Raw genomic sequence first — 27,082 nt, 5'->3', positions numbered from 1 at the left:
TTATCCCTATCTCTATAAGATTAATATAAATAAACTCAAATGTTTTATCCACAAAACTTAAGTATTAAGTTTATGACATATCCATATTCTCTTATATAAGCATTCTTTTGTCAAATAAAAGTTTATTTTAAACATCTATTACCTGAGTAATAATTGACAAATAATATGGTTTTATCACCAATCATATCATGATGATCACATTATCAAATCATCATTACTTCATTTAACTTTTAAATAGAGAGATATATGTGGGTATAATATTTATATTACAACCAATTTAAACTCTGTTGCTTAAATTATAATTTTAAGCCAATTTTTCGCACTATCTTAGAAACAAACGTGTATTTTTTCTTTTCTTAAGTATCAAAACGGAAAAAGATTTCTTCCTATTATCTAGTCAATGGGTACTAAATTCCAGGTATGTTCAATCAGTTGGAGCTATTAATAGTAAATCTATTTTCTTAGTTTCTAGCTTTTTGTAAATATATGAGCTCTAATTATTCATTATGGTTAGTAAATTAAAATTAAATGAGACGTAAAAATCAAGATATAGTCTTCAAATTTTTTAGATTTCCGTCAATTACAAAACTCAAAAAAAGAGAGGAGATTAGAATACCAAGACTAAATTGATTAATAGTCTTAAAAAAGTCAGTATAAATCGAGTTTATATTTACTTTCCAAGAACGTTGACAAAAATTCTTCATGTAGAAAAAGATTAGTTATTATTGATTCTTGTCTGCAAAAATTATTTTGCGTTAAAGATAGGATTGTTACCACATATTTCTGTAGGTAAATATCTATAGGATCAACCTTATTCTGAAATCGACCAAAAAATCATCTGTTCATCATCCGGGAAACATTAGCGGATCTTTATATTTTAGATTGTGTCTGGTAGACTGATCTACTTGTTGACTTGATAATTTTTCTTCGCATTGTTAACTTGTTCATTCTTGGTAAAGTCCTTTACAGCCTTCGTGTCATGGACGTATAGTTCTTTCAACATCTAGGATGGCAGGATGGTGCTCCTTACGTTAACCTAATCCGAAAAAAAAATGTTAGATTAACTGGAAGTCAATTTACAAAACGAAATTAGGTTGAATTTCGAAAATTAAAAACAGAATGTTTCATGGTAGGAATGCCTATGAATCCATATGTTTTACTGTTTCACCATCCAAATTCTTAAAAGTTTCTTATTTGAAAGTTTTCTAGAAAAAAGAACTTTAATTTCTTTTTGTGAACTCTATTACTTATTTTAGTGTTTGCTTTGATCACATGGAAAGCGTCAATTGAATAAGTTATGCTTCAATTATTAGTCAACGGCATCTATCATTATATACTCACTCTCAAGTTATTATACTTAGAAACGTCGAAGAAGAGAAAGAAAAGAGTTTAAAAATAATAAGAACCAAAAACAATGTAACTGCGATAGCAAGTTAAAAAGCACTTGCATAATATTCATTTAAGTTATGCATAGTTTAATTAGTTAAACGTATCCTGACGCCATATTTGTAATTATATTAATTCAAGAATGTGTGTATATTTTTTTAATTTTTTTTTAGTTTTTGAGTTGATTACGCATGAGCCCTTGGTTACAATTTAAAAATAAATTCGAATTTAGTGGATGTCAGAATTAAAGTAAAAAACCTTATAATACTCCAGTACTTTAAATAAATTATCTAGTACCTATAGGTCACACATTAATGCAAACATAAAAATACTACTACGTTTCTGTGCCGTTTCAAAAGTTCCGAATATGGCCAAAAACGAAAACCATCATTGCGTCACTTATACGAGGAATTTGTTACTTGCACGCTATAAACCGATCTCCGGGCCTTTGACTTAAATATATATACAGATTATTACTATTTGTTTTTATAGGACCACCATCACTGATGCTTAGAAAAATATACTGTTGTCCATATAACATATTAAACCAACATTATTCATATTCTTGTAGTGATAATTTTAAGAAAAAGTCTTTAAAGCATTAAAATAAACGTAGCATACATAGTTCCAACATCCATTCTCTGTTCACAAACCCACGTAAATACATATACGTAACATGAAGAAGAGAGGTTGGCCCCTAATTCGACCTATGACCTGATTTCTATTGCGAAAAGAAGAAGCAGCAGAAAAGAAATGGCGGATTATCTCGATTTGCTTTAGGCGAGAATATAAAGCATGATTTTGATACTAGTGATAATAATTACATGTACCTGATATTGGAAATTTTATTTTAAATTTAAAGTTTTATATAACAATTTTTTTATGAACAGGTTATGTGAAAACATGTTACGGTTTTACTATAAAGCCAATGATCACATAGTACTCTTATTGCTTAAAATAAATGTGTTAATATGCACAAAATAACGTTATATCTCATTAATTACTCACTCTTTTTTCTTTTCTTATAGAACGTTATCAGAATATTATTATTTAATAAAACTCATTAAAAACTTATTGTTTTGCCCTTTGATAACTTCATTTTTATATTACCACATTTTTTTTACAATTTTTAATATGAACATATTGAATTTACATAATAAGAGTTAATTTTAGTTATCCTCTTGCATTTAATATGCCATAGCTTTAAATATAGACCTGATATATTGCCTTAATATTCTAGGAAGATGTAGCACCTTTGCACCAAAGATGACATTACTAAGAATATTTATTTTTAATGAAGATTTGCAAATTCTTATCTATAAATATAACTTAAAAAAAACTTAGACCACGATAAACCCTTTAATAATCTAAAGAATTCTTAAGCAACACATTATTTATTATTATTGTTAAATATATGTTTATTTAATTATTTTTAAGTAAATTTTTGGTTTTGGTGTTTTTATCAACCGTATATGGGTATATTTATTAAACTGTAGAATATACGTATATATTATACTATTCTTTTTACAAAAAAGAGAAAATTTCGGCATTTAAAAAAAATGTACACGAGTATTGCTTATCTAGTTTTTGAATTATATTACTGTACGTCAAATATTTGATCAAATAACCCCGATATCACATATATACACTACCGCTCAAAAGTATTTGCCCACATATGACTGTTTTAAAGTTATAACTAAAAATAATAAACCCATCAGTTATTCTTATGAAACGGTTTATTTATAACAAAATGAATATAAACAATACATTTTTCAATTAATAAAATTTAAGAAAATCAAATTTTGGATTTATCTACATGCCCGCCTCGATTTTTAATAACAGCTTCACAGAGTTTCGGTAGTCTTCTAATTAATTTGTCCAAAGTTTCCTGAGGTATCTTGTGCCACTCTTTTTGGATGATCCTCCACAAGTCTTCTTTTGATGTGGGGCATGATTTTCGCACTTGTCCAGTTAATCCCACAGTAATTCGATAGGATTGAGGTCCGGTGATTGTGCAGGCCATACCATAACTTTCAGAAGATGTTGCCTTTGTAATTGATCTAAATATTGCTTGCACAATTTCGACGTGTGGTTGGGGTCATTGTCATGTTGCAAGATGAAGTTTTCCCCAATTATTGGAGTACCAGAAGGAAGTACATTGTCACATAAAATTGTTTTGTAACCCTCTTTTTGAACAATTTTCTCTATTCTAATTAGATCGCCCACTGCAGATCCTCCGAAACAACCCCACACCATCACCGAACCACCACCGTGTTTAACTGAGGCCACCGTACAGTTCTCAGCGATCCCTTCATTGCCATAACAAAAACTGGCCTCTTCGTTCCAAAAACCTCGAATTTTGACTCGTCACTCCAGAGAACTTTCTTCCAGTCATGAATGGTCCATTCTTTGTGTGATTGGGCCCACTCAAATCTTTTCTTCTTATTAACATCCTTCAGTAGCGGTTTTGATACAGCTAAACGTGCTTTAAGACCAGCATTATAAAGTGGCCGTTTTACTGTCGAAACACTGACCGCTTTTTTACGCTCCTTGTTGATTTTTGCTGTGATTTCAGGGGCGATAAGGCGTCTATTGCGTTTGCTTGTAATTATAATATTTAAATCCTCCTTTGAATTGTTGCCTTTGGACTTCCCGATGGAGGTTTATTGCTAATAGTCCCTTCTCTGGTGAATTTCCTTCCTTCCAAAACATTATAGTCGACAGTCCGTCTTGGAATTCCCAAATCCGTCAAAATTTGACAGTTAGTCTTTCCAGCCTTATGAAGTCCAATGATAATACCTTCTGTTTTTACCGATAGCTCTTTTGTTTTAGCCATTTTAAAGAATATTGAAAAACCAGCAAAGAAACGATGACAATCGTCAATAAGCAAGCAAAATTATCTACCAATGTTACACAAAATCAATTCTTGAAGACTAAACACCTTTAAATGTTTTAAATTTTATCGGAAACAAGCTGTAAACAGATTAGTTTTTTAGAAGAAGTGCATATTTTCACTACATTGTTTGTTATTTGCAAGACTATTTTTAAATACTCAGTGTTTTTTAATGAACCATAGTTGATAGGTATGCTGTTTAGGCATATATGCAATTTACAAAAGAGATACAATCTTAATATAGGTATAAAGATAAGATTTTTGTATCTGATTTAAAATATTAAAAAGTAGTGGGCAAATACTTTTGAGCGGTAGTGTATAGAGAAATCTAGAAGAAAGTAGGAAATACGTTAACGTATATGACACAATAATTAAACCCTGCCGCGTTGCTAACAAAAAAAATGCAACATGATTTTTATCAATTCAAAAAAAATAATTTTTAATCAGTGGCATCGGTAAGGGACTTATCAAAAATATTTTTTACTAAAAAAAAGCATACCACTGAATTTTTCTAAAATAAATTTGACTAACTTTGAGCAAATGTATGTATATTCTTGAGTTTTTTTTATCTGAAGCATTGCTTTTGCATAAATAAATAAATATAACCTTTTTTGGGAATACTCATTTCAATTAAGCACATTACTGCAAAGTATTTCGCTAATATTAAAAGTTCCTTTAAATTTGGTTAGTAGACTAAAAATAAAATGACAGAAACATAAACAACTTTACCTTATGGATAATACTTAATTTATAAAATAATAAACTTAAGAAAAATAGTCGTTGAGTATAAATATTATCAATTTGACCTGTTTCCAAAAATGGTCTTAGTTCATTTACGCCAAAAAAGGGCCCTAAATAAAAAGATTCAAAATTACAGATATGCTAAAAACTAAACAAGAATTTATAGTATTAAATTTATATTATATATACTTTTTTTTAATTAAAAAATATTTACGATAAGATCCTTACGGATGCCACTGATAAATTTTTTTTTCATGATGCATAAAACATCTCTTAATAATAATAAAAAAAATATTTTTGCTTTTTGCTAATTGAGTTGGGGTTAAATAAAACTCAGGTTTTTAATTTTAATACTGTCCGGCCTATTTTAGTCCATCTTCAGGAAGATAAAAAGTAAAAACCTTTGGTATAGAAACATTATACTTTAAACTCATAAAAATCGTAGTGAGCCTCAAAAATGCTTGCAACATACAATAAGCTTTTTGTTTTGGTCCAAAAAGAAAAAGAACCAGCTAAGGACCTAATCAGTCATAATCATATTTATCGAATAAAACAAAGGTTTTATACTGGTTTTCTATAACTAAAAATTCTACGTTTTGTTGATGGTAAGTATATATATTTTCTTAAAAGCTCATTGTATTAAAGACATTTTTTCAACGTATTTAAATAGTACCTATCTAATTTATCATACGTAAACGTTTACTTTTATTAAATAATAATTGTATATTATTAAAATGTAATAAGCTTTCTTATTTAACGTCAATAACTTAAACATAATATTAAATTCTTAAATGTATATCACGCGGACATTTTATCCGATATTTATCGTTGAAATTCAATCAAAAGTGTACACCTGATGTAAACCAAAAATAAACATTTATTAACTATCGCGTGTTGCATGAATTAGTAAAAACTTTTTATAAAAAATTCAAAGCCTAACTCTGAAAACATTACATCAAGTCGTGGATAAAGAGGATACTTTTTATTAAAGTAAAATTATTAGCATTACTGTGATTATTTTTCGTACTTCAATTGTTAGAAACATCGGCAGGTTATGAATAATTTGACGTATTAGGTATCCAATATTACCCGATATATATTTTAATTTCTATACTACGTTGTTTTACCTAATTAATGAGGTAATAATGGATTGCAACCTTATGTAGGATCAAGTTGCAATTCTTTTTAGAATTGTTGTACCGCCGGAAATTGTTAGAAAATCAATTAACACGAAATTCGATTAGTTTCGCTTCCGGAACTCGATAATTTGTCACCCCAATTTTTTTTTTTCAAGAATTCAACCATTTGTCAATCTTACAAGCATGTCAAATGAGAAATTGCAAAACAGAGGGTCGCCCTAATTTATCCTAAATAATAAGACACTACAGTTTTATATTTAACATTATCATTTAATTTAACAATACATTTTTAGATATTAAAAGACAATTAATTAGACCAATTTGAATTTATTTTGGAAGAATTGCTGAATGAACATATATAATTTTTTAAAAATACACAAACTCATCAAAGTACACCCAGGGATAACTATTTAATGAAAATTTAAAAGAAATAAAATACCCAAAATTAAAAATTATAAAATTTAAAGAGAAGTTAATAAAGAGAAAAAGTCGTTATTAATAGAGTGTATGAGCACCCTGTTGTTAAAAAGAATTCGACTTTTATTTAACATACCCTTAATTAAATGTTTAATTTTGTTTTGCACAATTTGTAGCACCATAAACAGTTCAGCAGCTCTTCCCTCGTCAGAAAAACGATTCCCTAATTTAAAACACGCCTTTTCTAAATACCCCAAACCCCCTGAGTAGGGTTTAGGTCAGGTTTTTGTCAATATCTAAATATTGTGCTGTCTTAAATAGTTTCTAACGCTCCTTTCAACATGCAGAAATGCATCGTCGTGCATTAAGACTAAACTGACACAAGACCTCCAGATCTCAAGATCTCAATACTCGTTTGCTGCTAAAAATCTTCAATCGAAATTAAATTAATCTGAAAACCTAAGAAAACTCTAGCCCGAACCATCAAAATACTGCCTTGTTATATATACCTGTCAACTTTTTGAACTGTTTGCAACTAAGACATCAATAGAAAAAACACATTATTTGACGAGTATTTTTGTAATGTACCTGTTATAGAACGACATTCATATTTTTATTAAAGCAAATGATAGAAAATTAAAAAGCAGCAAAACGAGCCATGGTTTTGATATCTCAACCAAAATTATCAAGTCATTAAAAAATATTACAATCGATCTCTTTAATAAAATAGTAAATTATTGTATCTAAGCAGATTATCTTGAAAAATAATTATCTGTACGCTTAAATGTTCACACCCTAAACGGGTGTGAACATTTTAGTTTTTTTTTTTGACGAATTCTCTGAAAAATTATGAGTGGAAAGTTTTAGCTGCCCTTTACTGATTGTAGCTTAAATACAAACAGACCCTTCACTTAAGATAAAAAAAAAATGAAAGTTTAATAATCTATATCCAATATTTACAAAAAAAAAATAGAACCCATTTAACCAACCTCATCATAATCTCTTCCATATGACCAATAAAGCCTAAATAATTATACGAACCAACCATTCCACGCATCCCATATCACTAAATTTCAAATAAATCCATCAGACAACCCACATATGGAAGGCATATCGTCGAAAGGAAGTGCCCTAGACAAAAAGTTCACGACGGTCAAGGCGCTTTCGAAATTCCCTTAGAGCCCTTAAAGTGAAAAATTTCACCCTCCTAATAAAGATAAATTTATATCAGCGAGGGATGAGATTTATTTGGCTGACAAAGGGGATGATCTGACCGCAAAGGTTGGTACCTGTCACAACATTCCAGCCAGTGTCCAGCTGGGTACCTTATGGTGCCCATAAACCGGATGTGTAAGGTGCTAATTTTCGATTTATGAGACCTGCTTATTGTGGTAGATATTGACCTTTTGATTGCATTGACAGAAGAATAAATATATTTGATAATATTATTTCACAATGGGAAGCTCTTATTTCATAACTCTGGTATACTTATAAATTTAAATATATTAGTAAACAAAAAGCTATTGTGTAATAAAAAAAGACGCCTACCCAAATCAGTAGACAGTTTAACCAAATTTATTGTATTTAATAATTAAATTGCATTTTTGTTTTTAAAGCTGACCAAATAAACACCTTAAATACTCGATTTTTTCTGATGTTGCATGAACACCGACGAAGAGATTTTCCCATTGGCTCGTGATACAATAAATTCTAATAAATCTCTTCAATTACACGTCTTCGGTCGTTAGTTAGTTCTTGCACACATACACACACGACACGACAACCCGATCGGCGTAAGTGTTGGAAATTTCACATATAAAGTACCATCGAGCAACAAAAGTAGACCGTTAACTTCACGACTCTTCGACCAATTGACGGCTAAAAGGGGGATTTTGTTTTTTGTTTTTTTTTTTTTGGTTTGTTTATTTATTCATTGTCTATTATGTATTAAAATTGCAGTAAGTAAAAAAATGCAAATTTGTATTTTTAGATAGATTTTTAAAATCTTCTTAAAATATTAAAAAGGAAACTTTTATTCAGATAGGCAGTTAAAAGCACAAATAGATACTAGGATCCCTCAATTAGTAACATGGATTTTAAAATGCTCAAATGATACCTATTTTATTGTTACGACACCAAACTTCTTACAAAGGTTTTGAGAAAACAATATAAAATTAATTATGATTGAAATGCATAATAAAAATAAAACTATGGTTGTTTTAAAAAAGCGAATATGATATTTCCAAGATTCCAATATTTTCACAAAAACCAGTCAAATATTTATTGTACCATTGTAATGGTACTTTAAGGTTTTGTATAAATTCTTTAAAAAATATTGTTCTGTTATCAAAAATCAATAAAACAAACGCCAGTCATTATTTCCATTGCTTCTCTTTTAAAGACTTTTTTTTATTTATTATCCAAAGCTCTGAATTTATAAAACATAGGATACGTTTGTATATTTTTATTCTTGTGTTCGTACAATTTTAATTGCCTTTCTGATCGAGATATTCCTAGCTGTCAGTGTTTTATGTCTTCTGATGAAGATGGCGACATAGTTTCCTCACTAATATTTGAATGCGAATGAATGATTTTTAATCATATAGTTTTTAAAATAGTCATTTTTACTTCCTTTTTTTAATCTTCTGATTTTTTTATTTTTCAAAGAGAAATACTAGCCATTTACAAAAAAAATTACTTTATAAATAAGTATTGACTTGCAAAAAAAGACTTTATTCTAACACATATTCCAAATTAATTTGAAAGGAAATTTTCAAAAAGTTATATAAACTTTTTAAACAACAATTTCGTAGACAAAAATATATTTATTTTATAAAACTTATATACATAATATTTAGGAGAGTCTTATAAAATATTTTTATAAACATAATTCTTATAACTACAAAGTCACTGAACGTAATTCTTTCAGTCTGTGTTCATTTAATATAACTTACTCTAAAACTATTATAAAATGATTTATAAATGTTTTAAGGCTTTTATATAAAGCAATTAGTTAACAAATTTCTCTTAACACAATATAGCTATATAAAATTGTTTTATAAATAGTTTATACTGAATTACTTAATGCACTATAAAAATATTTTATTATACTGTCACATAGCTGTCTATAAAACTTTGTTAGAAAATAGGGTTTTTTATACCACATAATTATTTTAATTAAAACCGTTAAGTTATATTTTGTTATTTAATACGCCCTTAATATAACTAATATAAAATCATTTTCTTTAGTAGACTATATTATGTGCTACTTGGAGGTAGAAAAACCACGACCACTTCTGTGACTATGAGTGATGTGATCACTCATAGTCACAGAAGTCACACCTGAGAGCTTTTTCAGGTATCTGGGCATCCATCTAGTTAGAAATCCTTCAAAAAAAAGTCAGGTGCGTATCATTTAGGGGATGAGCCTTGTAGGGTATGAAAATGGTAATTTCTAGCGTTATTGACCAAGAGGTACATTTTTACGTAAAAAGTTTCAAATGTTTAAAATTTAAAGAAAAAAAAACAAAAACTTTGCACACAATTTTTTTTAGGTAGTTTTTTAGGCTCACCCCCTAAATGATACGCACCTGACTAAATAATGAAAATTATGAAATGACAACTAAATTCAGCATATCAAAATTGGGAGAATACCAAAATTTTAATTTTTTATATTTACCCGTTTCGAAAATAAGTTGAAAAAAACCATCTTCAGGTGCCCCCTTTAAAAGGGGCGTAGCTCCTTTGGGGGGCGTTTGCCGATATATGTTTATAGGAAAAAGTGAGTTTATTTTTGACCAAAGAACACAGGGTTCGCGTTTCGTCCACTAATTTTGGGACACCCTGTATATGTAAGTCGTGGCTAAAAAAGACAACAAGGCCTTAAGCAACTTATTTTTATGACCTCGGTAGTGGAGTCCATTATGCTTTATGATGGATGCATCGATATGAGAAAAAACCATAGAAAAGGTGACTTACAGAAAACAACTTCATTAGTATATAAAGAGGAACTACAATTTGAATAATTTGGGCGCACAAGACAATATTAATGAAGGCACTAATAATAGCAGCAAAAACTCGTCCAATACACTTGCTAGTAAGACAGCGAGGTCGAATAGAGAGAGAATAAAAAGAGATTGGAAAAGTAGCCAATGAAGAACTAATTTCGCAATGGCACAGCAGGTCCGACGAAAAGGTTAATATCCAACATAAAATCATGAATAGAAAGGCAACACGGCTTTAAATTAAGCCAAATAGAGGAATGCACTTGAGCCGCTCAGAGGAAAAGTGGTATATGTCAGTATTTTTTAATTTTTGAGTTATACCATTAATTATGCTTCTACTGGTCTAATATATTCAGTCGAAAACTGGTATAAGTCAAAATTTTAACTTAGCTAAGATAAGAGCTTCTTAACGTTATTCCTCTCAACATAATGTATTCGTTCGCTGGAATAGTGGTATAAGTCAAGGCACCACGCTGTTCCGATGTCGCGCCAGGTCCTATTAAACTCGCTTTTTCTTGTTTAGCCAGGTTTTTTAGTGTTATGGTACGTAGTGTATAGATCAGTTACTGTAGCTAAGAAAAAAGATATGATAGATAAGATAGAAACGGATTCCCCCGATTCAGCATCAGTTCTTCCTGGACTTACTGACAAAAGAAGATGCTGTTGACAGTGGTCCATTATCCGATTCTGATGAAGATTAATTTGTTTAATAACTTGTTCTTACTCTCCTTACTGTAAGTTTAGTATGTAAGATAAGTAGTAGTAATGTTTTGCTCTTCAAGCTCTATATTTTTTTTCAACACTTTTATCAGTAATAGATATCATAGTAAACATACTACAGCTATTATTTTTCTTTGGTTCATCAGTTTTGTGAAATTTGGTTAACTTTTACGAGGAAAAGTGATATAACTCTCCAAGTTATACCACTTTTTCGCTATGTTTTTTAAAAAAACTTACTGGAAGAATGACATTGGGCGGCAAAAATGTAATTAACGGGCGCAATCAGTAAAAATGTTTACCATATGAAATTTTAGTACAGGGTTATTATAAATATGTACAAAAAAGTAAAGAATATGTTACTGTGATTTTTTAATTCATCCAGATGCAAAGTATCAATTTTCTAAATTTTTACTTTAAGGGAGTTAGACCACTTTTCCGCTGAACGGCTCACTTATTGTGGTGACATCTTCTACTACTCTAGATAGGCAGAATGGAGATAATTTGCAAAACAAAAAACTGGCATACTAGACTCAGGCGCAATACTCGCAAAATGCTCGCTTCTCTGAAAGTCCGCATAATTACAAGCGATGTGCTTATCATTAAACGAAGAGAAATAACAGACCCAACTTTGAGAGAGACTAATGTCCACACCAACTTCTATGACCACCTTCTTGAAATAATACATCCAGTAGTTGCCAAAATCCTACTTTGGTTACCTAGGAGGGCGTTTTTAGTTGGTACAAATCCGAGACTACCTTGTGTCATGGACCATAAGGTGTTCAAACATCTTTCACCTGCATCGCCAAAAAAAGGGCATTAATTAAGAAAATAATATAAATATTAGTAGTGTCCCAAACAGCATAGATACATACTAAGAACGTATTTTGTACGCACTCCACAACATAATGTACGTACACAGTACATGCTCCAAAAGACGTATTACGTACTTTCCGCAGGATTCTACGTCATATATATGTATGTACTTTTAGGACATTTTGCGTCATGTATTGGTGATAATATGACGCATCTTGAATGTTTACACGACTTCTGTTCTTGTGTAGTAAAATGTATTCAAGAGAAAAAATAACTCATTTATAAAAACTGAAAATATATTGATAATAAAAGGAAAAAACATAAAACAAAACATGTTTACATTTAAAAAACAAACAAAAAACAAAAAAAAGAAAAAAACAAAAAAGAATCATTTGTTTTTCGCAACCATTAAGAAATACGGTCTTCAGTTTTGTTTGTGTTTCCAATCACTGCTTGCAGTGTTGCACTTTAATATAAAATTTTAAAATAAGCAATTGATCAATTAATTAATGAATTACCTAATTAAAATTAGTAAATATGCTCCTAATACTCTTCTCTCTACTAACTTCTCTCTAACTCTATTCTTCCTTACCATGAATTGGGCTAAATGGTAGTAGATCGTGAGTGAACATTAAAACTTAATTCAAATGTAATAAGAAAATGTTATTTGATAAATCCAAAATTCACAGGAGTGTTAAATTTTATTACATAGCACAAAATACAAAACTATAGTCTAAGTTACAAAGGGGCAACTGATGACAATGTTGCCAATAGTGTCAACTTTGCTCCCTCATGTTGCCACTTACTTATTTGACAGTCAGTGAGGGCAACAAAAACAGTAGATTGCCTCTATGACTTAGCTTGCTAATTTCGATATATTTTTATGACAAATATTCAATTATCGATAGTTTTAAGAAGTTTTGAAAATCCTATACCTTATTTCTTTTCTAGAGCTCAACGTGTAAATGAACTAAATTTATAGGGTATGTTAGTCTTTTTGAAAGAAGGCACCTCGATTTGACAATTGTTGTCTAATTTATACCGAATCTGTTATCTCTTTTTATCAAAGCAAAGAAGCAAATGGTGTTTTTCTGCTTAGCCTACTGAAATTAGAAATATTGTAAGCAGAACTTAAAACTATTTAAAAATAGGTATATTTAAAAAAAATCTTTCCTGGCATATAGTGTTGTGTATTAACAAAAATTTATATGATTTTTGCTATTCTTGTATAATCTATAGAAGCTTAAACATTTTTTCACTTTTCATAGGTACAAATATGTTCATACGTCCGCGAGACAAATTTAATGTAGGTACTATAACCACCTATCCAAAAGTACGTATTATATACCTTAATTTTATAATAATGGACAGATGAACATAAATATGACATAAAAATTACGTACCCATAAAAAATTCACTAGATAATAAAATATTGATCTGAGCAAATTATTCACTTTTGAATTAAGTAGTTTTGAGAAAAACTCGTTTTAGGTTTTACAAAAACTTACTACAAATTGTGAGGATCAGGTCTTAACGAGGAATTCAATGGTGCCAAATTTTTTGGGGGTTTCCGTAATAGCGTACCTTTGACTTTCCATAGAGTAGTTTTGACCCTTAATTTTGATACATACTTGAATGTAAAATTTGGCATTTCTGCTCATATCAAAAATAGGGATTTCAATTTGAAAAAATTAAGTTGATCCTGAAGATCTTAAAGTCACTTGTTTGATCATTTATCCTGCGAAATTTCTAGGGATTTCCATATATTTTTTTCACCCTATATATTACATTATAATTTTAATATAATAATTACATATCAATTTCAGTATTAGTAATTATATCTTGTAGGTAAGGTGAATAGGCAATAGGCAAAAACAAAAAGTCTAAGTGGTACCTCATACACTCTATATAAAGTCATACTTTGAGCAGCGACGAAGAAATTAAAAATTAAAGCTGTTTGTTTTATTTAGCATAAAGCAAAAAAAGCAAAAAATATATAAAAATCAATTTTTCCAAAATTCTAGGCTGGTGTTATTCCTTAAGCGATTTTGTTTCAAAAATTTAACTAGATATGAAAAAAAATTAAAAAACCACCAAGAAGTTCCAAGTTTAGTTGTTATTCTAAAGAAATATAAAAATTTTAACAAAAGTTTTGGGATACTTATACATAGAGTAACACAACTGGACCTAATAGTTTCGGAATCTAGACCTAATATTTGTAATATTTATCAAATATCATTACAAAAAGCGTCGTATAGAAAGCAAAGCTTAAGCAGATAAGTCTCGCGATTTTTTGACTAATTGTGGACTTTAGAATTATACAAATATAAATTTAGGTTACAATAAAAAAAAGGTTCTCGGTTCACCGTTAACTGGAACCATCCTCCATTTAAGCCAGACCTCCTGTTAATTACAAATTAAACAACTTGCAGGTTGCCCAGCCATAAAAAAAACGATATCTAAAAAACCCTTACCGTAACAGAAAAGCGGCCAAGTGCCTCCGTATATGGAAGAATCTATTCTCAGGGCAGACCCAAATGCAGCCGGGGGCCCTTTTTTTGACCTCCTAGGCTCTCACTCTCTCAAGCTGGCAACCAGATGGCCCCGATAACATATATATAAGAAAAGTATACACACATATCGTACCCTGACCGTTTTTTTTAAGCCGCCTTTTTTTATGCACACGCATCCCTACATAAAGGTTTTTTTTCTTCTATACTATCGTAGGCACAGGAAAGGGGGCAGATTTTTTTCAAGTAGAAACCCTACACTGAGTTCCGTTCTTAGATTAATAGAATCGAAGAGCGGTGCCGTTTTTTTTTACCTGGACAATGCAGTTCGCATATGTGGACGCGGTAAAGAAATAAAAAACGAAATAGAAGAGGATGGTGTAATTAACTGTTTTGTGCACATGTGTGCGTAAGATGGGCAAGAGGAGGCCGAGTATCCATTTACTTGTTGGACGTGGGAAACAGCTTTGGGGAGATTAGAGAAATTCGGTTTTTACCAGGGTTAGATTTGATATTTATTTAGGTTTTTTTTTTCTATTTTTCAAGATGAGTCACTAATATTACAAGAAAATTTAGGGGTCAAAATTGAAGAAAGTTGAAATGCAAAAAAAAGTCGATTGTTGGTCAAAATTTAAATACGCTTGTTTTTTTGTAATCGTTTCCAGTAAATAAAATATTAGTTTGTTGAATGCTAGTAGGTGACCCATACCTATACTGACGTTCACAGTGACTTTTCTATAGTTGACGGTTTTTAAAATATTGATTTCATATGAATTACACTAACATAGGAATGTATGCCTACGAAGCAAGGCGTATTTATGAACAAAGATTCGAATGCAAGAGTTTTGGAGCTTTTGCAGTCTACCCCTATCCTCATAATCAAGACACCAGCCATTCACTACATCACAGTAATTACATTGTGAAAGGACCAATGAATCACATAAAAGCTTCTTAATATCTTTACTTAAACGGTGTCTATGGAAATAAATTAATTTTAAAGCAAGATATGCATTTTTAGGAATATTAGACACGTGATGTTTAAAACGAATATTATTATCTACTATAAGGCCCAAACTCTTACATTTGTCAACAACTGGAATTCTTTCGTCCCCCAATTTAATGTTTATACCATTTAAAATATTATTTATATTAGTTCTATGAATATTATAGATAACTTCAAAGGATTTAATTTTAATAAATGCTTTGAAAAAACATCACAAATAGCTTGTAAATCCTGATTAATTTTAAACTCAGCCATTTTAAAATCTCCTGGTAAAAATGAATAATATAACTGCGTGTCGTCTGCGTAAAAATGATGGGCACAATCCTTTAATTGAAGATAAAATCTAGACGTGTAAATGATAAAAACCGAGGGTCCTAAAATACTACCCTGAGGCACATCACTTTCAACTTCCAAAGGATCAGATATTTCGTTATCTATTTAAACAAGTTGATCCGATTATTTAAATAAGAGGCAATTAAATTAATAGCAGCATCTTTAAAATTGATTGGCAAACGAAATCAAAAGCTTTAGTATAATCCAACAACACCAGAGCAGAAATCTTACCATCATCCCTAGCCCGAATTACGTCATCAATAACGTCCGCCATAGCCGAAGTACAACTATAATTTGTTCTAAATCCAGATTACTTAGGTGGTAAAATATCATTATTTTTAAGAAAACTACGAATTTGAGAGTCTAGAATGCGTTCGAGAATTTTTGAAAACGTTGGTAAAATACTGATAGACCTAAATTGACTAAAATCTGTTGGATTATGCACTTTCGGCAATGGCAACACAAAAGCTTCGTTCCAGCATTTGGGAAAGTAGTTTTTATTAATACACTCGTTAACAATATCTAAAATAAAGGGTATAATAAAAAGACAGCATAGTTGAATTAACGTAATATTAAGATTATCCACCCCGAATGCTTTAGACTTAATACGTAATATAATTGCAGAAATAGTATTATAATCAGTGGGATGAAAAGAAAACTTATTTAAGGTTGGTAATGCATTCTGATCATAAAAATTAATTAACTTATCATAATTATCAATATTTGTCATTCTTGTACTATCTATAAAATATGAATTAAAATTGTTGGTATTTACAAAAGATTTAGGAATTTGCTTCTGCTTTGATGGCAATATTTTTCTTAGTTCACGCCAATTGTCCTTGTATGTACAATTCTCAAATTTACCACTATAAAAAGCTCTTTTTCCGCTTTAATCGCTGTTGTTGTATAGTTTCTAAGCTGTTTGTAATAATTCCATTTAGCTGGCGGTTTAGTTGTTTTAAAATCCTTTAATGCCTTATTTCTTAATTTTTGCAATAGTTTAATATTATCTGTCAGCCACCGAGAATCTTTTTTTTTCGAACAACTATAGTTTTAATAGGAGCATGCTTGTCGAACAATTTGAGTAAGTTATTGTTTAAAAAATGTATCTTATCATCTATGGATTCGAATTCATATATTAAATAAAATGGAACAGCCTCCAGATCCTCCTGAAAGTTGTTTAGGTTTATATCTTTTAAGGATCTATAACAAAGCAACATTCTAAGTCTCTCTAACTAAGGCATGTATATGTTAGCTATTGATATTTCAAATGTGCAAAGGTCCTGGTTTAGAAAATAAAGTTTATCCCAAATCTTTGATTATTATGATTACATACATTCGAATTTATTTCAATAATATAAATGCAATGTTACTTTGATAAACTTCAGTAGTAATCCAATTCGAGCCAATGAATTGAAATGGGTTTCACTATATTATTGTCCGAGACATCTACCATTTTTGTAGCTCCACTAATCTAGTTATTATTATTTTCTTTATTGCTTTGTAATATTATCGTTTAAAGAATTGCTTTAGAAATACATTTATCAACAGAATTATCAGCAAGTTTTGAGTAACAAAAACCTCGGTTTTTTTAGATTCGACTTTTTTCCAAAACAGTTACATTTACAAAAAAACCTACCAAATAGAAAAAATTAGATTAAGAAATCTTCTATTATTATCATATTAGGTACTCTTGAATATGGTATTTCATCCCTACCTCCAATTGCCATTTTATTAATAAATGTTTGAATAAGCCATATCGCCGCTATTAGAGTTTATTATAAAGTCGAGTCCAGATTTTACAGAAAAGGAAAATTTTCCTCCAAATAGTAAAGGAGGTATAAGAATATTTCGTAAGAATTTGTTATAAGCTTCTGAACAACTGTACTTTGCTCTAGATGTTATTAACAGTTTTTGATTAAGAAAAATACATAAACAATTATTTTTACACAAAAAATAAGTTGCACATATATTTGGGGAGGTAATTAACTAAAATTTGGTATGATGTGTATCGAACATTACAGAGACTTAAACAAATTACTAGAATTTTAGAATCTAATCAATACCTTCTTGGTTCTTAACAGCCTTGAAAATAGAAAAGGGACTGTGCAAATAGCGATGCTTTAAAACACAATGCATCTATCTCCTGAACTGTTATGTACTTTATGTAATATACTTCATTAAAACCTATTAATATTTTCACTACTAACAGAAATTTTCAGAACCATTTCAATTTACGGAAAGGGCCCTACAGTACATAAATCAAATATATTTTACAGAAGATCACAGAACCCTAGAGTCCCCATTTAAATTTTTATTGAATGTACTATTTTTTTTCACGACGACATTTTCAAGTGGATACTCCGGTGGCGGCGCCTCTTGTCCGACCTAGACTAAACAACTTTAGTATATATTCAAAAGGGATGTTTTAAAAATGTTGAGCTTGTATGGTTAGTGCCCTTAACACGGCTCACTCGTGTGCGGTACCGTCGTTATCCTCATCAGATGTTTTCAATCTGTCTGCGGGATGTGCCCACCCCCCCTAGGACGTTGTTTATCATTTTTAGGATTAACAGTTTGTCAGAAGGAAATCGAGGTATTAAGTAGAAATATCTCAGTTTTTCTCCGGCAGTATGTTTTAGAAAAAATTAATTCAACTGGAACCTTAAGGCATATATTATGATTTTTGCAAATTCTTTTACTTTTTGCTTAGTTTTAAATTTCCCTTTTTTGAGCTCAAAAACGAGGTCGAAAAACGACTATTTCCGAATTTTCAAAGTGCTCTCATTCCCTTAGTTCTGCTCGAATCCCGTTCAAACCCGGTGTTTTCTTGATGTAGGTGATGAAAGCAAGCCGCCGGTGTAGTTAGTTCAATTTCAAAAAAAATCAATTTTTAGTGAAAAATTTCGATATGGGGGTTATACCCAAAAAATGCACAATGTCAAACTATGGAGGTCAATATCTGGGCTTTTATGGGCACTATCGGAAACATTCCGACAGTTTTGTCTTAGTTTCGACCTAATACAACGAAACCATCCGCAAGATCGCAGCTTTCATATTAACTGAGATATTACATTTTGAAGCCCATTTATGGTCTCAAAAACAAAGTCAAAAAACAACTTTTTTCCGTATTTTCAAAGTGCCCTCATTCCCTTAATTTGGATGGAATCTTGTTATAACGCGGTGTTTTCGTGATGTAGGTGACGGAAGCAAGCCGCTTCGATTCCGATTTGTATAACTTTCCTTTTAATGATGACATATTTTTCACCAGTTAGGCGTCATTTAAGCGCCACTTAAGAGATTTCGCCTAATTTTGCAAGGAGATGATGCAAATGACAATAAGATGACCAACTTTAATTATTTGTTTCCTATTAGTCAGATAGCTTCTGAATACTTCCAATATAGTGCCACATACCTCATAGATGTTCAAAACATCTAAAAGTGACTCCATGACTCACTTGGCATCAAAAGCCTTGGCTAAATCTAGAAAAGTAGCTAAACATTTGTTAGTTTAACTAAAGCATCAGACATACTTTTATGATTTACTGCTGTTATCATCTTTAATTTCGAAGGTTTTTTCAGTATCTCAATTAGTGCCTTGGATATATTCTATAGATTTTTCTTAAAACTTTCGGATTTGCAAAGGTGGATTTGTTGAATTTCTTGTGTTTTGTATATTAAATTGTTCGTTTAATAGTAGATTTTTGAACAAAGTTACAAATTTTATCTTGCATGTAAATATTGCATCATATTGTCCTCATCTTCTTATGTATTTTTATGATTGTAAAGATGATAATAAATAAGTAAGTTAATTAGGTTTATTTCTTGGTATATTAGTTAGGTTTAGTGAAAGTATATCAATTTGCAAAGCGCTTACTTGCTTTTTTAAATTCTTATTTGGATTGCTTAGTCTATCTGTAGCAGAGCCTTGTACTCAAATAAATAAATGAAACATTGGACCAAACGTAACTGACGTAATTAACAATTTTTTTTGTATTTAACAAAATGTCTTTACTTAAGATCAAGGTAAAACTAAACACGTGAGATCTCGCTAAGTCCTCTACATACCAAACAACATAAATAATTGTTTCCTCAAATTATTCTTGTTTGTTCTATCATTATTTAAGGAATATCGTCACTAATAAGTAAATAATATTATTTGACTTGTCTAATTAATAAGGTAGTAAAGTGTGGTCTAAGCTAGTACAATACAAATCTAAAAAAAAATAATTATGGTAAGCAGGTCGAGAAAAGAACCAAAGGCGGTACAGCGAAGGGCTTGGTCGTTTTCATTCCACCTTCGCATCAGTTGTTTGTATTCTATTACGGGACCCACGTGGGCGAGACAATGGTCAGTTTTGTCGATACGGCCGTGTAATTTATCTTAACAACCGACCAGACGCTCGCTTTTGCATAACCGAATGACTTATTATTCACTAAACGAAAATAATCCATCTTCATCATAAACGTGGTAATTTTCTTAGCGAAAAATTCATCTAAATAAGATCTAATTTATCTAAGCGTAACGTCACTTGGATAACTGTATATTTAAGTATTTGTCACGCTTAAGGTACCTTAAAGACCATAAAAAACCCATAGCTGTGACGGCTATTTTCCACTAGAGTGTCCGTTGTGATCGAGAAAACCGCTGGCACTTCCGGTGTTTGGCCAAAGAGAGATTTTATTTTATTCTTTTTAAGACAAAAAAAATTACCTGATTTATTAATTTGTTCAAAGATTAATTTAAATAAGTATCATCTAATTGAAAAATACTTAATAAACTTTAACGAGTTTAACTTTATACTTTCCTTATGGGAGAGTTTTATTCCAAGCTAGGATGAAAAAGGGAAGTTTTTACTCGGTATATTTTAGCCATGAAATTTACGAATTTGCATAACTATTAGTAGTAATTTAGAATTTATTATTGTGTTGAAATAAAGTAAAGGTTTGATAATTTTTATTCATTGTTAAAATTATAATTTTAAATTAATTATAATTTCTAGACATCAGGAAAAAACCTTTTTTTGCAGAAAACTACACCGATTATAATAGCCCAATTCTCCCAAAAATACAAGATATGCTAAGAATATTTTTTTTTATTTAAAATGCTTATTTTTTAAGACTCTGAAAGTTGTATAAACCGGAGATGTTACATATTTTTTTGTCCTAAGTAAACATAATTTTTTTTTTTACAAAATTGTAATCGTTCCGTTTTTGCAGTTTACTCTATACTTAATATTTTCCTAGGTAAAAATATCTCACCCTGTTTGTACTTGATTTATTTTATTGTTAAATTTAAAGAAAATATACTTATCTTTATTTATTTTCCAGACAATTCAATGTTTTCTTCGGAATCTGTATCACTTATTTCTCATTCGCTATCAGTTCCATCGACATTAATAAGAAGCTGATCCACAACAATATTTACTTATGGTTCTTTTGAACAACGAGATTTCTATTTGTAGGGTAAATTCTTAGAAAAAGGCATTAATTATTAAAATCCCTCAATTTTTGCCATTGCGATTGGACGAAAGTCCGATACATCGTGCTAGAGACAAACATTTTACTGGCCACCAGTTTTGTTTTTTAGGACTGAAAGTAATTAAATATCTTTTCGTAGATGTCAGTATTTTTGTTTAGTGTGCTAGTATGCCTGCGGTGAGGACACTTACAAATTAATTTTTACTGACGGTCCTGGTGTGCTTACAGCGAAGAAATCATTGATGACGCATGCGAAAGCGTGTCGCTCCTCTAAATTTAAGCGCCAATAAGAGTCGAGTATTATTTGGACAGTTTGCATATTAATATTCGCATGTGGTATTGTTGTGGTAACAAGTTTCCCTGTTTTTTGGTTGTTAGAGCAGTTTTTGGGACCATGGGTGGTAAGATTTGCTTTTATATTTGAAATAAAATATCTAGGATGATATTTATGTTATCGCTAGAATGCAATTTTGAGAAAAAGGTATTAGTTTTATAGAAAATATATGGTGTGCTCAGGGCGGTGACACCAGTCTCTTAGGCAAATAATTTTCTCAAAATTTCATGAGTATTTTTTAACGGTTTGTTTTATAGGATTTTATTTTTATTTACAGATAAGATAAACTTTATAATAAGCTTATAAATCTCAACTCCAATGACCCGTATGATTATTTGAAAGAAATTCCTTGTGACAACATTAGCGAGTTAGGAGATGTTAGTGAAGATGAGATTGAAGGGGACGCAGAAATAGTAGGCCCAACGGCAGCGGCGTCGCCAGCAATTGATTTGTTTGACATAGAAAATATGCCTTTTATATTTGGGAATGATACTTTGTCCCAAGACGCTGATGCTGACTTAGCCGAATGGAGCAGTGAACCTTTGTCACTAATACGAGCCCAGGAAATTCGCAAAAAAACTATATGGACTAACTCCAACTCACACTGTGTTCGAAATTTTAAAGAATTTGGAGAAAAAATGGTCCTCACGATTGGAAATGAGAGATCCATGCATAACTTCAATAATGTCAATAGACAGGTTTTCATGGATGTTAGCCAACCTGCACCTAAACGACAACTCTGTACAGCCTGGCCGTGATCACCAAAACTTTGATAAGCTTTACAAATTACGGCCTTGATGTATTATCTGATACATATAAAAATGCTTTGAAACCAAGTCAACATCAAGCTATTGATGAGCCAATTCAAAGGACGAAGCTCCCTAAAACAGTATATGCCAAAGAAACGAGTAAAACGTGGCTATAAAGTTTGGATTCGTTCCAAAAATTCAGGATACGTATTTCAATTTCAGATTTACACTAGTAAAATAGGTCAAATGACCGAAAAGTCTCTTGGTGGTAGAGTTGTTAGAGACCTTACGAGAGACTTAGTTGGAAAAGGTACGAAATTTATTTTGACAATTATTTTAATTCGGTCGAGCTGCAAAAACAACTGCAAACTGAGTTCATCGAAAGAATCTACCAACAGATCTACTAGATGACAAGCAGTTAACAAGGGGTGAATTCGATTGAAGAGTTAGCACTGATGGGTTGACATTTTTGAAATGGATGGATAATAGGCCAGTCCCTTTTTTTAAGTAATTATCTGGATCCATGCAAAAATCAATGGGTTTCCCGCAAAAAAAAAAAGATGGTTCCGCCGAAGATGTTACTTGTCCTGAACTAGTAAAGAAATATAATACGCATATGGGATACGTGGATAAGACGGACATGCTAAAAACTCTTTATGAGGTTGACCGAAAGTCGAAAAAGTGGTGGCATAGAATTTTTTTCTATTTCATAGATTTATCCTTAGTAAATGCATTCATATTGTATCAAAAAAGAACGGATTCCAATGCGCAACTTTCGCTAAAACTTTTTCGACTTTCAGTGGGCTTCGGTACGACTCTTGTTCCCACATGCCTCTATATGGCAAGCCTGGAAGATGTGCTTTTTGTAGTACCAAGGCGGAACCTCACAAATCAAGATGGCATTGTACAAGGTAGCTGTTGATATTACATTGATAAATAAATAAACATAGTTAATTATTGTTATTTTTTTAGGTGTGATGTTGCCCTGTGCCTTTCAGATAAGAAAAACTGTTTCCGTCAATATCATACCAAATAAATTTTTTATAATCAATGTATTTTTCTAGCAATAAAAAATTAGTTTTTGCCATTTTTTTTGTTTATCTGCCTAGTATCCTTACAGTGAGCACACATCATTATAACTAACTCATATGCAAAAAAAAAGATTTAATATTAAAAACATATTAAATAATCTTTAATTAATTGAGCAAAACAAAAATTTTCACCAAAAGTTAAAAAAAAGAAATCCGGCCTCAAAGGGTTAAATTGCTATTTGTGAAGGAATATCAAAAGTTACTAGATCCGAATAGTGGTAGGGCCACTGCTTAATGGGAAAGGTAGTATACTTGGCATTCGGATTCTCTTCAAAAAGTAAATAGGGCATTTAAGTCCTTAATGCTGATAATTTTAAGTGGTTTGAGGGATTTAAAATGTTGATAGGTGATCATCAAGGTGAGTGTACAGACTCACTCGTTTTCTGGGAGAAAATTTTTATTAAAACTCTTCATCCCAATTCTTTGGACAAAAATGCCAGGGACAAAATTGACAAACTTCCAAGTCAAAGAGGCAAAAATTCAATTTTGAGTAAAACCTCTACAATTTTTTTTTCTAGTTTTTTATAAAACTGCTAAGAATATGAAAAATTTTCTTTTTATCATTGAATTCCTAATCAAACCGTATAGAAAAATATTTAGTTACGACTAAATGGTATTCTATACGGTTTGATTCTTGACCTCAAAGTAAAGAAGTTATGATGGATTTTTAAAAAATACGAAAATTTATCTATGAAAAATGAGAATTTTTTTTTTACAAACTAATAAATTGCCTAAAAAGATATGAAAAAGTCTTATAAAACTTCCAATAATTTTCCAGAAAACTGGAAAAAACCTATTAACAGTTTCTATTCATTTTCTCAAAAACTATTTTAATTATGGAAAATTTTCTTTTAGCATTAAAATCCCAATTAATAATAGAACAATTCAGAAAGAATAATATTTTACACTTAATAAAAAAATAAAAGAGTTAGGAAAAATTTTTGAAAAATTAGATAAATTTTTAGAGTGAAACATATAATTTTTTTTAAATTAATTTTTATTTGGAATTTAATAAGCTACTCAAAAAATTTAAAAAAATTTTTATGATAAAACTTTTTTGAAAAATATACCAGAAAGAAGTTATACCCAATTTTCCCAAAAAAGTCTTCCTTAAAAAATCCAAAGGTACACCTATGGGAAAATGTTCATAATTTTATTTTTTATGTTTTTTCTGCAAAACTATTATTTTCAAAAAAAAAATTGTCAAGACAAAATTATTTGGAATATTAGGGCGCATCAGATCCAATAGAAAAATAATTTTTAAGTCCAACATTTTTCCAAAAATTTAGGAAAAATTTTTTAGGGCTTTTTCTTTATTTTCTTAAAAACTATTGGGAATATTAAAAACTTTCTTTTAGCATTGAAATCTCAATCAAAAATAGAACAGATCATAAGCAATACCATTTTACACTAAATCGAAAATTAAAAGAGTTATGAAAGATTTTTTAATTTTTTTAAAAGGTTTTAAATTTTTGTGTAAACTTTTGTAATGTAATGTGGATGTACCTAAATGTGTAAATTGTGCAGCGTCAAATCAAAAGTACGGTCTTAACTTAGATGTTCGTCATACTGTGTGGGAGATCAATAAATGTGATTCGTACAAAAGAATTGAGGGCCTCCAGCGAAATAAGTATACCAAATAGCAATTAGATTCAAATATTGTCTACAACTCAAGCATTGTTTATTTAAACTCTCAAGGCTTTTTGAACAATAAGGATGAAATAATTGTTTTATTAAAGGACTGGCAACCTAAGATCTTGTTTCTCAGTGAAACTCATGTATCAGAGGATATTGAACCCTGTGAACTTAATGTTGAGGGGTACAAACTAGAAAAGTGTGCGACAGACAACAATAGAACTGGAGAAGTAATTGCTTTAGTAAGAAATAATCTTCGATACAAGTTAAAAAATTTAGTTTGGTTGTTGTCCTTGGAACTGTCCTCGTCTGGTGTAAAGTATTTGTGTTCTGTATTGTGCCATGCTCCACAAAGACAGGATGCTGCCTTTATTAAGTTTTTTGAAAACTACCTAGACGAGGTAAGCGATTTTAATGGCACTACTATTGTTTTGGGAGATTTTAATCTGGATTTACTTAAAAACTCATTTTATGCTGACAAAATAAAGGATGTAATATTTTCCAGTGGATTTACACAAATTGTAAAATCGCCTACAAGAATAGTACTTACGAGCCAGACGCTTATTAATTATGTAGTAACTAACGATACAAATTTACCTCTTGAAGTTCATTTAACACCGAGAATCAGTGACCATTCCATTATCTCGATTAATGTTGATCATCAAAATATAGTGACTCCGAATATAACTACTGTGAAAAGATCTACTAAACATTATAACTCAGATCAATTGCAACATGATATTATTAGTACACCTTGGAACACCAGCATTTCAGATGTAAATTTACAAGCAGAAGCCTTCATCTTCTCTATTACATCAAGCCCCAACAAAATGTGTCCCACGATCCCAGCTGTCACAGAACAAAAATATCAAGATAAGAAGTGGGTTAACTCGGAAATTAAAAATCTAATGCGTGAGAGGGATAGTCTGTATAAAAGAGCCATTTTACATAAAAGTGAAGACATATGGGCAGAGTATAAATCAAGATGAAATGCTATCGTTAGTAAAATTAGGAATGAGAAAGACAATTATTTTGCTGCAACCATAGTACTCTACCTGCACGACTTTGTCGTACCATTTCCAGTATTTAGACGATGCATATTAATAGAAAAAGCTCATAATCCGACCCAAAACCGCGCAAACTCAGAAATTAAATTCGCAATGCAAACCTTAGTTAATAAGGTTTAATACTCTCCACCTATTTGAAATAGACTATACTTTTAGAAATGTATTCTACTATTTGCTTTGCCTGTCTTTATATAAGGATGTGATTAGGAATGCTGATAGAAGTGATTAATTGAAAAACTTATGATGCTTTTAGAATATAGATTTAAGACTTCAAATCCTTAAAGTTCACCTGTTTGATATCATAGAAATAGGTTTATTTGGTCCAAGGTCAGATTATAATCAATTATTTTACCGATAAATTATAAAGAAATAACGTACAAAAATTCTACAGCCGTAATATTCCCATTGAAAAAACCCCCAAAGGGTCAACTGGGGGTCTCTTATCAAGATCGCAGTAGCCAGCAAATTAACTACCTTGTGTTGTTCCTCGCGTTATCATAAAACTGGATCTACAAGTGGCCTAACAAGTGAACAAGAAATTTGGAGGCTCATTACGGACACCCACGTACAACGGAAAAATCATCCTTTCGGTTGTCGGAAGAGCTTATATAGAAGAAGGCAGGCGATGACCGCCACGATATACGCGGGCCACGTGTAGGCACGTCTTTAGATTTTAGTTGAACGATATCAAGCATCATGGGAATCATCTCTACAGGTATAACCCCACGGTTTTGCTCGTGTAGTGTTTTTTTCTTTCATTTTTGCT

This window comes from Anthonomus grandis, chromosome 8 (assembly GCF_022605725.1).
Source record: "Anthonomus grandis grandis chromosome 8, icAntGran1.3, whole genome shotgun sequence".
Lineage (NCBI taxonomy): Eukaryota > Metazoa > Arthropoda > Insecta > Coleoptera > Curculionidae > Anthonomus > Anthonomus grandis.
This window is presented reverse-complemented; position numbering follows the sequence as displayed.